Below are 12495 nucleotides of genomic sequence, written 5' to 3'. Positions count from 1 at the left end.
AGCTGAGGCGTGTTCAGGTGGGTTTGCCTCTTCCTGATTCCTCTCTTGCAATGTGGTTCCAGACCTTAGGATGATGGCATTAATGCCACCCTTTGGATTGGGTAATGGTTGAAAGGGGAGTCCACCAGAGCTTGAGGACTGGTTGTTGAAGTTGTTCATTGATCCAATCTGTGAGACAAGGGCTTGCAAAGTAGAAGTTAGACCATTCAGAGTAGCAGTAAAGTTGTTTTCCATGGCCTGTTGTCTTCGATCAATAGATTGTAGTAACTCATCATTAGGAGATGAAGAGGGATAAGTGATCTGAGAGGTCTGCTGAGATGCTTGAGGCTGTCTTAGATGAGGTGCTCGATAGGCCTGATTCTGATTCTACTGCCTGAAGTTGTTATTGTTATTCCACTTCTAATTTTCATTGTTATCTCTGCCTCCTCTATTATGATTGTCCCTTCAACCCTAATTAGAATTATCTCTCCAACCTTGGTTAGAGTTATCCTGCCATCCATGGTTATAGCTGCCACCTTGATTGTACCCTTGATTGGGGCAGTCATAGAAGTTATGAGTGGCTGCTACAGTGTGGTCTTCTGATTGGAATTGTGGACACTCATCAATGTAATGACTGTAATCTGCACAGATTCCACACACTCTTTGTGGAACCAACTACTGGCTGTGCTGTGGTGGAGAAGGCTGAACTTGCTGTGGCTGTTGTTGATTTAGCTGCATCTGCTTCAGTAAGTTAGTCATTTCACATAAGCTCTGAGCTATAGCAGCAGTCTCTTTGCTAGTGAATACCTCTGCAACAGCTCTTGACCGACTTTGTTTCTGCCTATGATTCCTAGTAGATTCGGCTAAGTCACTGATCAGTTGCCATGCTTCTTCCGTAGTCTTGTACTTTTTCATAGACCCATTGCTAGCACCATCCAATGTGGTCTTGTCTTATGATCTCATGCCCTGTGTAAAGTAGCCGAGTAACACTATCTTGTCAATCATATGGTATGAATATGCTTCTAGAAGATTATTGAAGCATTCCAAGTATTCATAGAGAGTTTTAGATTCATCCTGAACGATCATGGACATGTCTTTCCTTAGTTTATCGGCAACCTCAGCTGGAAAGAATTTCTCCAAAAGTTCTCTTCTAAGCATATCCCAGTTGGAAACAGTCGTTCCGGGTTGAGTGTAGTACCACTCTCTTGCCTTTCCCTCAAGAGAGAATGGGAAGGCTTTTAACAGAATGGAGATTTCATCAGTGCCATCACGCTTAACAGTAGAACAGGCAGTCTGAAAATCCCTAAGGTGCTTGATAGGCTCTTGAGCAGGTAAGCCATGAAACTTAGGCATCAAGTTGAGTAGCGAAGATTTTATTTCGAAATCCACAGCCACTGCTGGGTGGTGTGCCTGGAATGGTTGTAGTGTAAAATCAGGGGCTCCTTCCTCCTGGATAGTGACTTTCCTAGTGGTGGACGAAATTGTAATCATCAATGTTGTACTCTTTGTTGTTGTCTGCTCCACCTGGTGGATTCGTTGAATGTTCCTCCATCTCTTGAAACTCTTCGTCTGATTCCTCTTCTCCAACAATATCTTTCCCTCTTTCAGCTCTTCTTAACCTCCTGAGAGTTCTTTCATCTTGTTCATGAAAATTTAGTGTGTTTCTTCTTGTACCTGTCATACAAGTATAACATAAGAAACGCACACACCAGTGTTACTTCAATCTACTGCTAGAATGAAGTTTTAGTTAGCTTAAGCAAAAATTCAAACAGTTAGTGGGTTAATTGAAAATTAAAAGACAGAAAAGTAAAAGTGCTTGATCTAAACTACCACCTCAATTAATCATTGTCAATCTAATCAATCCCCGGCAACGGCGCCAAAAACTTGATGTGCGAAAAACGATCCGACACAAAACTCACCGGCAAGTGCACCGGGTCGCATCAAGTAATAAAAACTCACGGGAGTGAGGTCGATCCCACAGGGATTGAAGGATTGAGCAATTTTAGTTTAGTGGTTGATTTAGTCAAGCGAATCAAGATTTGGTTGATTAATTGGTGATTTGCAGAATTTAAATTGCATTGAAAGTAAAGAGAACAGGAAATAAATTTCTGAATCTTAAATAACAAGAAATTAAATGGCAGAAGCTTAGATTGCAAGAAATATAAATTGCAGAATCTTAAAGTGCAAGAAATGTAAATGGCTTGAACTGTAAAGGGGATTGGGGATTGGATTTGCAGAATTTAAACAAGGAAAAGTAAATTGCATCAAGTAGAGAAGTAGAAGAGGGTGTAGATGAAATCAGATCTTGGAGCAGAGAAGTAAATGAACATGGAAAGCAGTAAACAGAATGTAAATTGGGAATTTAGATCTCAGGACCCAGAGACTAGAAAACCATGTCTAGATCTCAATGCCTTCCTAGATCCAACAAGAACAATTGCAAGGAAATTGTAAATTGCAAAGAAAGTAGATGAGACGTAAGTAACATAAATGGAAATTCAATTGCAGTGAAAATAAACAAGATTCAAGGTGAGATTGAAACAGAATTCCTTCAATTCTCCAACCCAAGATCCAAGACAGTTGTAATTGAAATTGAAAGCAATAAAACTAAGAGGAAGAGAATGGAATTCTCCTTCCCCCAAACTAAGAAATTAAAGATCACTCAATATCCAAAGCTCTCCGAAAACTATTATGAAAATTCAAAAGGAAAGCTCTCCAAAGAACTTGAATTCTATCCTATTTATACACTTTCTTCAAATGATCTTCAAGCCTTGAGTTGGGCCTTTGCTCTTGGTGGAATTGGGTTGAAAGAGGCCCTGGTTGATTGCTCTTGGAGTTTGGAGAGGAACCAAAGTGAACCAATTGAACCGGGTTGGAGTTTTGCAAAAGTTGGAGTAAAAGTTTGAGCAAAAGTTAGGGGTCTAACTTTTGCTCCAACTTTTCATATCAGCTACCATAATTTGCTGATACCAACGTTGGTGCAAAAGTTAGGGGTCTAACTTTTGCTCCAACGTTGGCCCTTCCTAGTGCACCTATGGCGCCAACGTTAGCCCAAAAGTTAGGGGGCTAATGTTGGCGCAAACTTTTGCTCCTCCCCTTGTATTTTCATGTGCCAACGTTAGCCCAAAAGTTAGGGGTCTAACGTTGGCGCAAACTTTAGGTGCCCAGGGAGTGATTTTCAAGTTCTAACGTTAGCCCAAAAGTTAGGGGTCTAACTTTGAGGCTAACTTTTCACCCAAAAGTTTGTGCAAAAGTTTGAGGCTAACTTTAGGTCCAACTTTTTGCTTCCTGGTTCAATTTCACTTATTCCATTGTCCTCTCTTTACTCTTAGTTATTCCTTCTTGCTTCAACCTTTCTTCAAGCTTTCTTCATCTATCATTAATCAACCGAACACATCAAAGCTATGCTCAAAATCATGAGATATTCATTCTTTCACAATATGTATCAAATATAGCATAAAACCTCATGAAATTGTATTAATTCATCTATGGTTAATTCAATCAAAGGAAGCATGAAAATCTACCCAAATTGGCTTGCTTAGACTTCAAGAAAGTGCATAATTCAAGTGAAAACAAAAGAAAAAGACTAGTGAAACTAGGCTAAGATGACTTGTCATCAGTTGTCAGTCATGCGCGTTCATAGGTGAGAATGATGATGAGTGTCACGAATCATCAGATTCATCAAGTTGAAGTGCAACGAATATCTTAGAATAGGAATAATTTGAATTGGATAGAAAATAATAGTAATTACATTGAAACTTGAGGTACAGCAGAGCTCCACACCCTTAATCTATGGTGTGTAGAAACTCCACCGTTGAAAATACATAAGTGAAAGGTTCAGGCATGGACGAATGGCCAGCCCCCCCAAAACATGATCAATAGTCTCCTAAGATGAATAATAAAATAAAACTGAGACCAAAGATGTCTAATACAATAGTAAATTATCCTATTTATACTAGACTAGCTACTAGCGTTTACAAGAGTAAGTAATTGATGCATAAATCCACTTCCAGGGCCCACTTGGTGTGTGTTTGGGCTGAGCTTGATCTATCCACGAGCTGAGGCTTCTTTTGGAGTTGAACGCCAAGTTGTAACGTGTTTTGGGCGTTCAACTCCAGGTCGTGACGTGTTTCTGGCGTTTTACTCCAGACAGCAACATGGAACTAGCGTTGAGCGCCAGTTTACGTCGTCAATTCCCGAATAAAGTATGGACTATTATATATTGCTGGAAAGCTCTGGAGGGAGGTCAGATTCCAACAGCATCAGCAGTCCTTTGTGAGCCTCCTATCAGAGTTTTGCTCAAGTCCCTCAATTTCAGCCAGAAATTACCTAAAATCATAGAAAAACACACAAACTCATAGTAAAGTCCAGAAATGTGAATTTAACATAAAAACTAATGAAAACATCCCTAAAAGTAGCTTGAACTTACTAAAAACTACCTAAAAACAATGCCAAAAAGCGTATAAATTATCCGCGCATCACAACACCAAACTTAAATTGTTGCTTGTCCCCAAGCAACTGAAAATCAAATAGGATAAAAAGAAGAGAATATACTATAAATTTCAAAATATCAATGAATATTAATTCTAATTAGATGAGCGGGACTTGTAGCTTTTTACTTCTGAACAGTTTTGGCATCTCACTTTTTTCTTTGAAGTTCAGAATGATTGGCTTCTCTAGGAACTTAGAATTTTGGATGGTGTTATTGATTCTCCGAGTTAAGTATGTTGATTCTTGAACACAGCTACTTATGAGTCTTGGCCATGGCCCTAAGCACTTTGTTTTCCAGTATTACCACCGGATACATAAATGCCACAGACACATGACTAGGTGAACCTTTTCAGATTGTGACTCAGCTTTGCTAGAGTCCCCAGTTAGAGGTGTTCAGAGCTCTTAAGCACACTCTTTTGCTTTGGATCACGACTTTAACCACTCGGTCTCAAGCTTTTCACTTGGGCCTTCATGACACAAGCACATGGTTAGGGACAGCTTGGTTTAGCCGCTTAGGCCTGGATTTTACTTCCTTGGGCCCTCCTATCCATTGATGCTCAAAGCCTTGGATCCTTTTTACCCTTGCCTTTTGGTTTTAAGGGCTATTGGCTTTTTCTGCTTGCTTTTTTTTTCGCAAGCTTTTGTTTTTCACTGCTTTTTCTTGCTTCAAGAATCAATTTCATGATTTTTCAGATTATCAATAACATTTCTCTTTGTTCATCATTCTTTCAAGAGCCAAGAGTTTTAACATTCAAAAACAACAAGATCAAAAATATGCACTGTTTAAGCATTCATTCAGAAAACAAAAAGTATTGTCACCACATCAATATAATTAACTAAATTCAAGGATAAATTCGAAATTCATGTACTTCTTGTTCTTTTGAATTAAAAACATTTTTCATTTAAGAGAGGTGAAGGATTAATGGAATTATTCATAACTTTAAGACATAGTTACTAAACACTAATGATCATGAAGTAGAGACACAAAACATAGATAACATATAATATAAAAACCAAACAGTAGAAAAGTAAGAACAAGGAATGAATCCACCTTAGTGGCGTCTTCTTCTTGAAGGACCAACAATGTCCTTAAGCTCTTCTATGTCCCTTCCTTGCCTTTGTTGCCTCTCCCTCATTGCTCTTTGATCTTCTCTTATTTCATGGAGAATGATGGAGTGCTCATGATGTTCCACCCTTAATTGTTCCACATTGTAGCTCAAATCTTCTAAGGAAGTGTTGAGTTATTCCCAATAGTTGTTGGGAGGAAAGTGCATCCCTTGAGGCATCTCAGGGATTTTTTGATGATGAGCTTCCTCATGCATCTCTTGAGATCCGTGGAGGGTCTCTCTTGCTTGCTCCATCCTCTTCTTGGTGATGGGCTTATCCTCTTCAATGAGGATGTCTCCTTCTATGATAACTCTAGCTGAGTAACATAGATGGCAAATAAGATGAGGAAAAGCTAGCCTTGCCATGGTGGAGGGCTTTTCGGCTATTTTGTAGAATTCATGGGAGATGACTTCATGAACTTCTACTTCCTCTCTAATCATGATGCTATGAATCATGATGGCCCGATCCACAGTAACTTCAGATCGGTTGCTAGTAGGGATGATGGAGCGTTGAATGAACTCTAACCATCCTCTAGCCACAGGCTTGAGGTCCAGTCTTCTTAGTTGAACCAGCTTGCCTTTGGAGTCTCTTTTCCATTGAGCTCTTTCCACACATATGTCCATAAGGACTTGGTCCAACCTTTGATTAAAGTTGACCCTTCTAGTGTAAGGGCGTTCATCTCCTTGTATCATGGGCAAGTGGAATACTAACCTCACATTTTCCGGACTAAAATCTAAGTATTTCCCTCGAACCATTGTGAGATGATTCATTGGACTCGGATTCACACTTTGATCATGGTTCCTAGTGATCCATGCATTGGCATAGAACTCTTGAACCATTAAGATTCCGACTTGTTGCATGGGGTTGGTTAGGACTTCCCAACCTCTTCTTCGGATTTCATGTCGGATCTCCGGATACTCATTTTTCTTGAGTTTGAAAGGGACCTCAGGGATCACCTTCTTCTTTGCCACAACATCATAGAAGTAGTCTTGATGGCTTTTGGAGATGAATCATTCCATCTCCCATGACTCGGAGGTGGAAGCTTTTGTCTTCTCTTTTCCTTTTCTAGAGGATTCTCAGGCCTTAGGTGCCATTGATGGTAATGGAAAAAGAAAAAGATTATGCTTTGACCACACCAAACTTAAAATATTGCTCGCCCTCGAGCAAGAGAAGAAAGAAGAGAAGAAGAAGAAGAAGAAAATATGGAGGGGAGTGAGGGAAGGTGTTTCGGCCAAGGTGTAGAAGAGGGGGTTTGTAGTGTGTGAAAATGAAGTAGAATGGAAGGGTATATATAGGGAGGGGGAAGAGGGTAGGTTCGGCCATTTAGGGTGGGTTTGGGTAGGAAAGATTTTTGAATTTTGAAGGTAGGTGGGGTTTATAGGGAAGAGTGGATGGATATGAGTGGTGAAGGGGGTAATTGGGAAGAGAGATTGAGGTGATTGGTGAAGGGTTTTTGGGAAAGTGTGTTATAGGATTAGGAGGTAAGGTGGGAATATGTTAGGTGGGGATCCTGTGGGGTCCACAGATCCTGAGATGATCCTGTGGGGTCCACAGATCCTGAGGTGTCAAGGATTTACATCCCTGCATCAATTAGGCATGTAAATGCCTTAGCAAACCATTATGGAGTTTAAACGCCGGAGTGATGCACGTTCTTGGCGTTCAACGCCCATGTGTAGCATGTTTCTGGCGTTGAACGCCAGTTCCATGCTTGTTACTGGCGTTCAGCGCCAGCTTTCCTCAAGGCACATTCCTGGCGTTCAAGTGCCAGGATGTTGCTTGTTTCTAGCGTTCAGCGCCAGAAATATGCTCTGTTCTGGCGTTGAACGCCAGCCAGATGCACCTTACTGGCGTTAAAACGCCAGTAAGTCCTTCTTCTAGTGTGTGATTTTTTTCTTCTGCTATTTTTTATTCTGTTTTTAATTTTAGTATTTTTTTTTCATGACTCTACATGATCATGAATCTAATAAAACACAAAATAACAATAAAATAAAATTAAAATTAGATATATAAAAATTGGGTTGCCTCCCAACAAGCGCTTCTTTAATGTCATTAGCTTGACAGTGGGCTCTCATGGAGCCTCACAGATATTCAGAGCATGATGAGGGCCTCCCAACACCAAACTTAGAGTTTGACTGTGGGGGCTCTTTTTGACTCTGTACTGAGAGAAGCTTTTCATGCTTCCTCTCCATAGTTGCAGAGGAAGGTCCTTGAGCTTTAAACACAAGGTAGTCCCTATTCAATTGAAGGACTAATTCTCCTCTGCTAACATCAATCACAGCTTCTGCTGTGGCTAGGAAGGGTCTTCCAAGGATGATGCATTCATCTTCTTCCTTCCTAGTGTCTAAGATTATGAAATCAGCAGGGATGTAAAGGCCTTCAACCTTTACTAACACGTCCTCTACTAATCCATAAGCTTGTCTTACTGACTTGTCTGCCAATTGCAGTGAGAATAAGGCAGGCTGTACCTCAATGATCCCCAGTTTCTCCATTACAGAGAGTGGCAAAAGATTTATGCCTGACCCCAGGTCACACAGAGCCTTGTTAAAGGTCATGGTGCCTATGGTACAGGGTATTAAGAATTTACCAGGATCTTGTCTCTTTTGAGGTAGAGTTTTCTGAATCCATGTATCTAGTTCACTAATGAGCAAGGGAGATTCACCTTCCCAAGTCTCATTACCAAACAACTTGGCATTCGGCTTCATGATAGCTCCTAGATATTGAGCAACTTGCTCTCCAGTTACATCTTCATCCTCTTCTGAGGAAGAATAGTCTTCAGAGCTCATGAATGGCAGAAGGAGATTTAGTGGGATCTCTATGGTCTCTATATGAGCCTCAGTTTCCTTTAGGTCCTCAATGGGGAACTCCTTCTTGTTTGAGAGACGTCCCAGGAGGTCTTTCTCACTAGGATTTTCGTCCTTCTCCTCCCTTGTGCATTCGGCCATATTGATTACATCAATGGCCTTGCACTCTCCCTTTGGATTCTCTTCTGTATTACTTGGGAGAATACTGGGAGGAGTTTCAATGATTTTCTTACTCAGCTGGCCCACTTGTGCCTCCAAATTTCTAATGGAGGATCTTGTTTCACTCATGAAACTTAAAGTGGCCTTAGACAGATCAGAGACTATGTTTGATAAGTTAGAGGGGCTTAGTTCAGAATTCTCTGTCTGTTGCTGAGAAGATGATGGAAAAGGCTTGTTATTGCTTAGCCTGTTTCTTCCACCATTATTAAAGCCTTGTTGAGGCTTTTGTTGATCCATCCATGAGAAATTTGGATGATTTCTCCATGATGAGTTATAGGTGTTTCCATAAGGTTCACCCATGTAATTAACCTCTGCCATTGTAGGGTTCTCAAGATCATAAGCTTCTTCAAAAGCTACCTCTTTAGTACTGTTGGATGCATTCTGCCATCCTTTCAGACTTTGAGAGATCATGTTGACTTGCTGAGTCAACACTTTGTTCTGAGCCAATATGGCATTCAGGGCATCAATTTCAAGAACTCCCTTCCGCTGAGGCGTCCCACTCTTCACGGAATTCCTCTCATAAGTGTACATGAATTGGTTATTTGCAACTATGTCAATAAGTTCTTGAGCCTCTTCAGGCGTTTTCTTTAGGTGAATAGATCCACCTGCAGAATGGTCCAATGACATTTTGGAAAACTCAGATGGACCATAATAGAATATATCTAATATGGTCCATTCTAAAAACATGTCATAAGGACACTTTTTGGTCATCTGCTTGTATCTTTCCCAAGCTTCATAGAGGGATTCACCATCTTTTTGCTTGAAGGTCTGAACATCCACTCTAAGCTTGCTCAGCTTTTGAGGAGGAAAGAATTTATCCAAGAAGGCCGTGACCAGCTTATCCCAGGAGTCCAGGCTATCTTTAGGTTGTGAGTCCAACCATGTTCTAGCTCTGTCTCTTACAGCAAAAGGGAAAAACATGAGCCTGTAGACTTCAGGATCTACTCCACTTGTCTTAACAGTCTCACAAATCTGCAAGAACTCAGTTAAAAATTGATAAGGATCTTCAGATAGATGTCCATAAAACTTGTAGTTCTGTTGTATTAAAGCAACTAGTTGAGGCTTAAGCTCAAAATTGTTGGCTCCAATGGCAGGAATGGAGATGCTTCTTCCATCAAATTTGGACGTTGGTTTTGTGAAGTCACCAAGCATTCTCCTTGCATTATTGTTGTTGGGTTCGGCTGCCATCTCCTTCTCTTGTTCGAAAATTTTAGAAAGGTTGCCTCTGGATTGTTGTAGTTTAGCTTCTCTTAGCTTCCTCTTCAGAGTCCTTTTAGGTTCTGGATCAGCTTCAACAAGACTGTCTTTTTCCTTGTTCCTGTTTATATAGGGAAGAAGAGAACAAGAAAAGAAAGAGGAATCCTCTATGTCAAAGTATAGAGATTCCTTTATGTTAGTAGAAGAAGAAAGGGCAGAGTAGTGAAGAAGAATGGGTAAGGATAGAGGTGGTGATCTGAGATGAAGTGAGACGAAGAGAAGTGTTAGTGAATAAATAAATAAATATATAGAAGGAGAGATAGAGAATCTCGAAAATAATTTTGAAAAAGTGGTTAGTGATTTTCGAAAATTCAAGATAAGATATGATTAAAATTAAAATTTAAAATAATTAAAAAGAATTATTGAAAAAGAGAGAGGTATTTTCGAAAATTAGAGAGGGATAGGTAGTTAGTTGGTTTTGAAAAAGATAAGAAACAAACAAAAAATCAAATAGTTGGTTGAAAAAGATTAAAAAAAGTCAAATTTGAAAAGATAAGAAGATAAAAAGTTAGATAAGACATTTTGAAATCAAATTTTTGAAAAAGATAAAATTTTGAAAAAGATATGATAAAAAGATAAGATAAAAAGATATGATTTTTAAGAAAAAGTTATTTTGAAAAAGATTTAATTTTAAAATTAAAATTAATTACTTGACTAACAAGAAACTAAAAGATAAGATTCTAGAATTTAAAGATTGAACCTTTCTTAACAAGAAAGTAGCAACTTCAAATTTTTTAATCAATCACATTAATTGTTAGTGTAATTTCCGAAAATTATGAAATAAAATTAAGAAAAAGATTTTAAAAAAAATTATTTTGAAAATTTCGAAATTAATAAGATAAAAATGAAAAAGATTTGATTTGAAAAAGTTTTGAAAAGATAAGATTTTTAAAATTGAAAATTTGACTTGACTTGTAAGAAACAACTAATTTTTAAAATTTCTTTTGACCAAGTCAACTCAAAATTTCGAAAATTTGGAGAGAAATAAGGAAAAGATATTTTTTTGATTTTTTGAATTTTTTATGATGAGAGAGAAAAACATAAAATCCTAACTATGAATGTTCAAGTCGGTAAACCTAGGGGAGGAGCAATTTCAGATCTAGAAACTAAAAATTATGCGGAATGAATGTTTTTGTTTTTGCATGTTCCCTGGCTCTAATCTGTGTTTCTGGGCCGAAAACTGGGTTGAAATCCGGCCCAAAAACTCTGCCAGCGACTTCTGAAATTCTGCAGATCGCGCACGTCACACGGCCGCATCATCCACGCATTCACGTCACTCGGCGTTTCTCGTACCACGCGTGCGCGTCGTCCACGCATCCGCGTCGTTCATGCAGCTTCCAATTCGCGCGGTTGCGTCAGGCACGCGAGCGCGTCACTGTTATTTCTTCCAACTCGCGCGGTCACGTCAGCCATGTGACCGCGTGACTTATCGCTGGTTATCTCCTCAATTCTTTGTGTTCCTTCCATTTTTGCATTCTTCCTTTCCAATCTCCAACTCATTCATGCCCTATAAAGCTTGAAACAGTTAACATACAGATCACGACATCGAATGGAATAAAAGGAGAATTAAAATACCTAATTAAAAGTCTCTAGGAAGTAAGTTTTCAATCGTGTAATAATTTTAGGAAGGAAATATAAATGCATGCTAATTATATGAATAACTCGGTAATGATCATGATAAAACCACACAATTAACCACATTATAAACCATAAAATAGTGGTTTATCAGTCAACATTTTGTTCTGAGCCAATATGGCATTCAGAGCATCAATTTCAAGAACTCCCTTCCTCTGAGACGTCCTATTACTCACAGGATTCCTTTCAGAAGTGTACATGAACTGGTTATTTTCAACCATGTCAATGAGTTTCTGAGCTTCTATAGGCATTTTCTTCAGGTGAATATATCCACCTGCTGAATGGTCCAATGACATCCTAGACAATTCAGATAGACCATCATAGAATATATCTAGGATAGTCCATTCTGAAAGCATGTCAGAAGGACACTTTTTGGTCAGTTGCTTATATCTTTTCCAAGCTTCATAGAGGGATTCACCTTCTTTCTATCTGAAGGTTTGAACATCCACTCTAAGCTTGCTCAACTTTTGAGGAGGAAAGAACTTGGCTAAAAAAGTCGTGACCAGCTTATCCCAAGAGTTCAGGCTATCTTTAGGTTGAGAGTCCAACCACATTCTAACTTTGTCTCTTACAGCAAAAGGGAAAAGCATAAGCATGTAGACCTCGGATCAATTCCATTGGTCTTAACAGTATCACAGATCTGCAAGAATTCAGTTAACAACTGAAAAGGATCTTCTGATGGAAGTCCATAAAACTTACAATTCTGTTGCATCAGAGAAACTAATTGAGGCTTTAGCTCAAAATTGTTTGCTCCAATGGCAGGGATTGAGATTCTTCTTCCATGTAAGTTGGAATTTGGTGCAGTAAAGTCACTAAGCATCTTCCTTGCATTGTTGTTGGGTTCGGCCATTACTTCTTTTTCGAGATTCTCTGTAAGGTTTTCTCTGGATTGTTGTGCTTTAGCTTCTCTTAGCTTCTTCTTCAGAGACCTTTCAGGTTCAGGATCTGCTTCAACAAGAATGTCCTTGTCCTTGCTCCTGCTCATATGAAAAAGAAGAGAACAGAAAAG

General features: G+C 39.2%; 1 non-coding gene across 1 annotated transcript; it reads left to right on the top strand.

The window, feature by feature from the left end:
* Positions 1–9279: 9279 nt before the first annotated feature.
* Positions 9280–9383, top strand: LOC130970899 (small nucleolar RNA R71). The gene has a single exon (XR_009082145.1). It is a non-coding gene; the product is annotated as a small nucleolar RNA R71 (small nucleolar RNA).
* The last annotated feature ends 3112 nt before the right edge of the window (positions 9384–12495 follow it).

This window comes from Arachis stenosperma, chromosome 3, assembly GCF_014773155.1.
Source record: "Arachis stenosperma cultivar V10309 chromosome 3, arast.V10309.gnm1.PFL2, whole genome shotgun sequence".
Lineage (NCBI taxonomy): Eukaryota > Viridiplantae > Streptophyta > Magnoliopsida > Fabales > Fabaceae > Arachis > Arachis stenosperma.
This window is presented reverse-complemented; position numbering and strand designations above follow the sequence as displayed.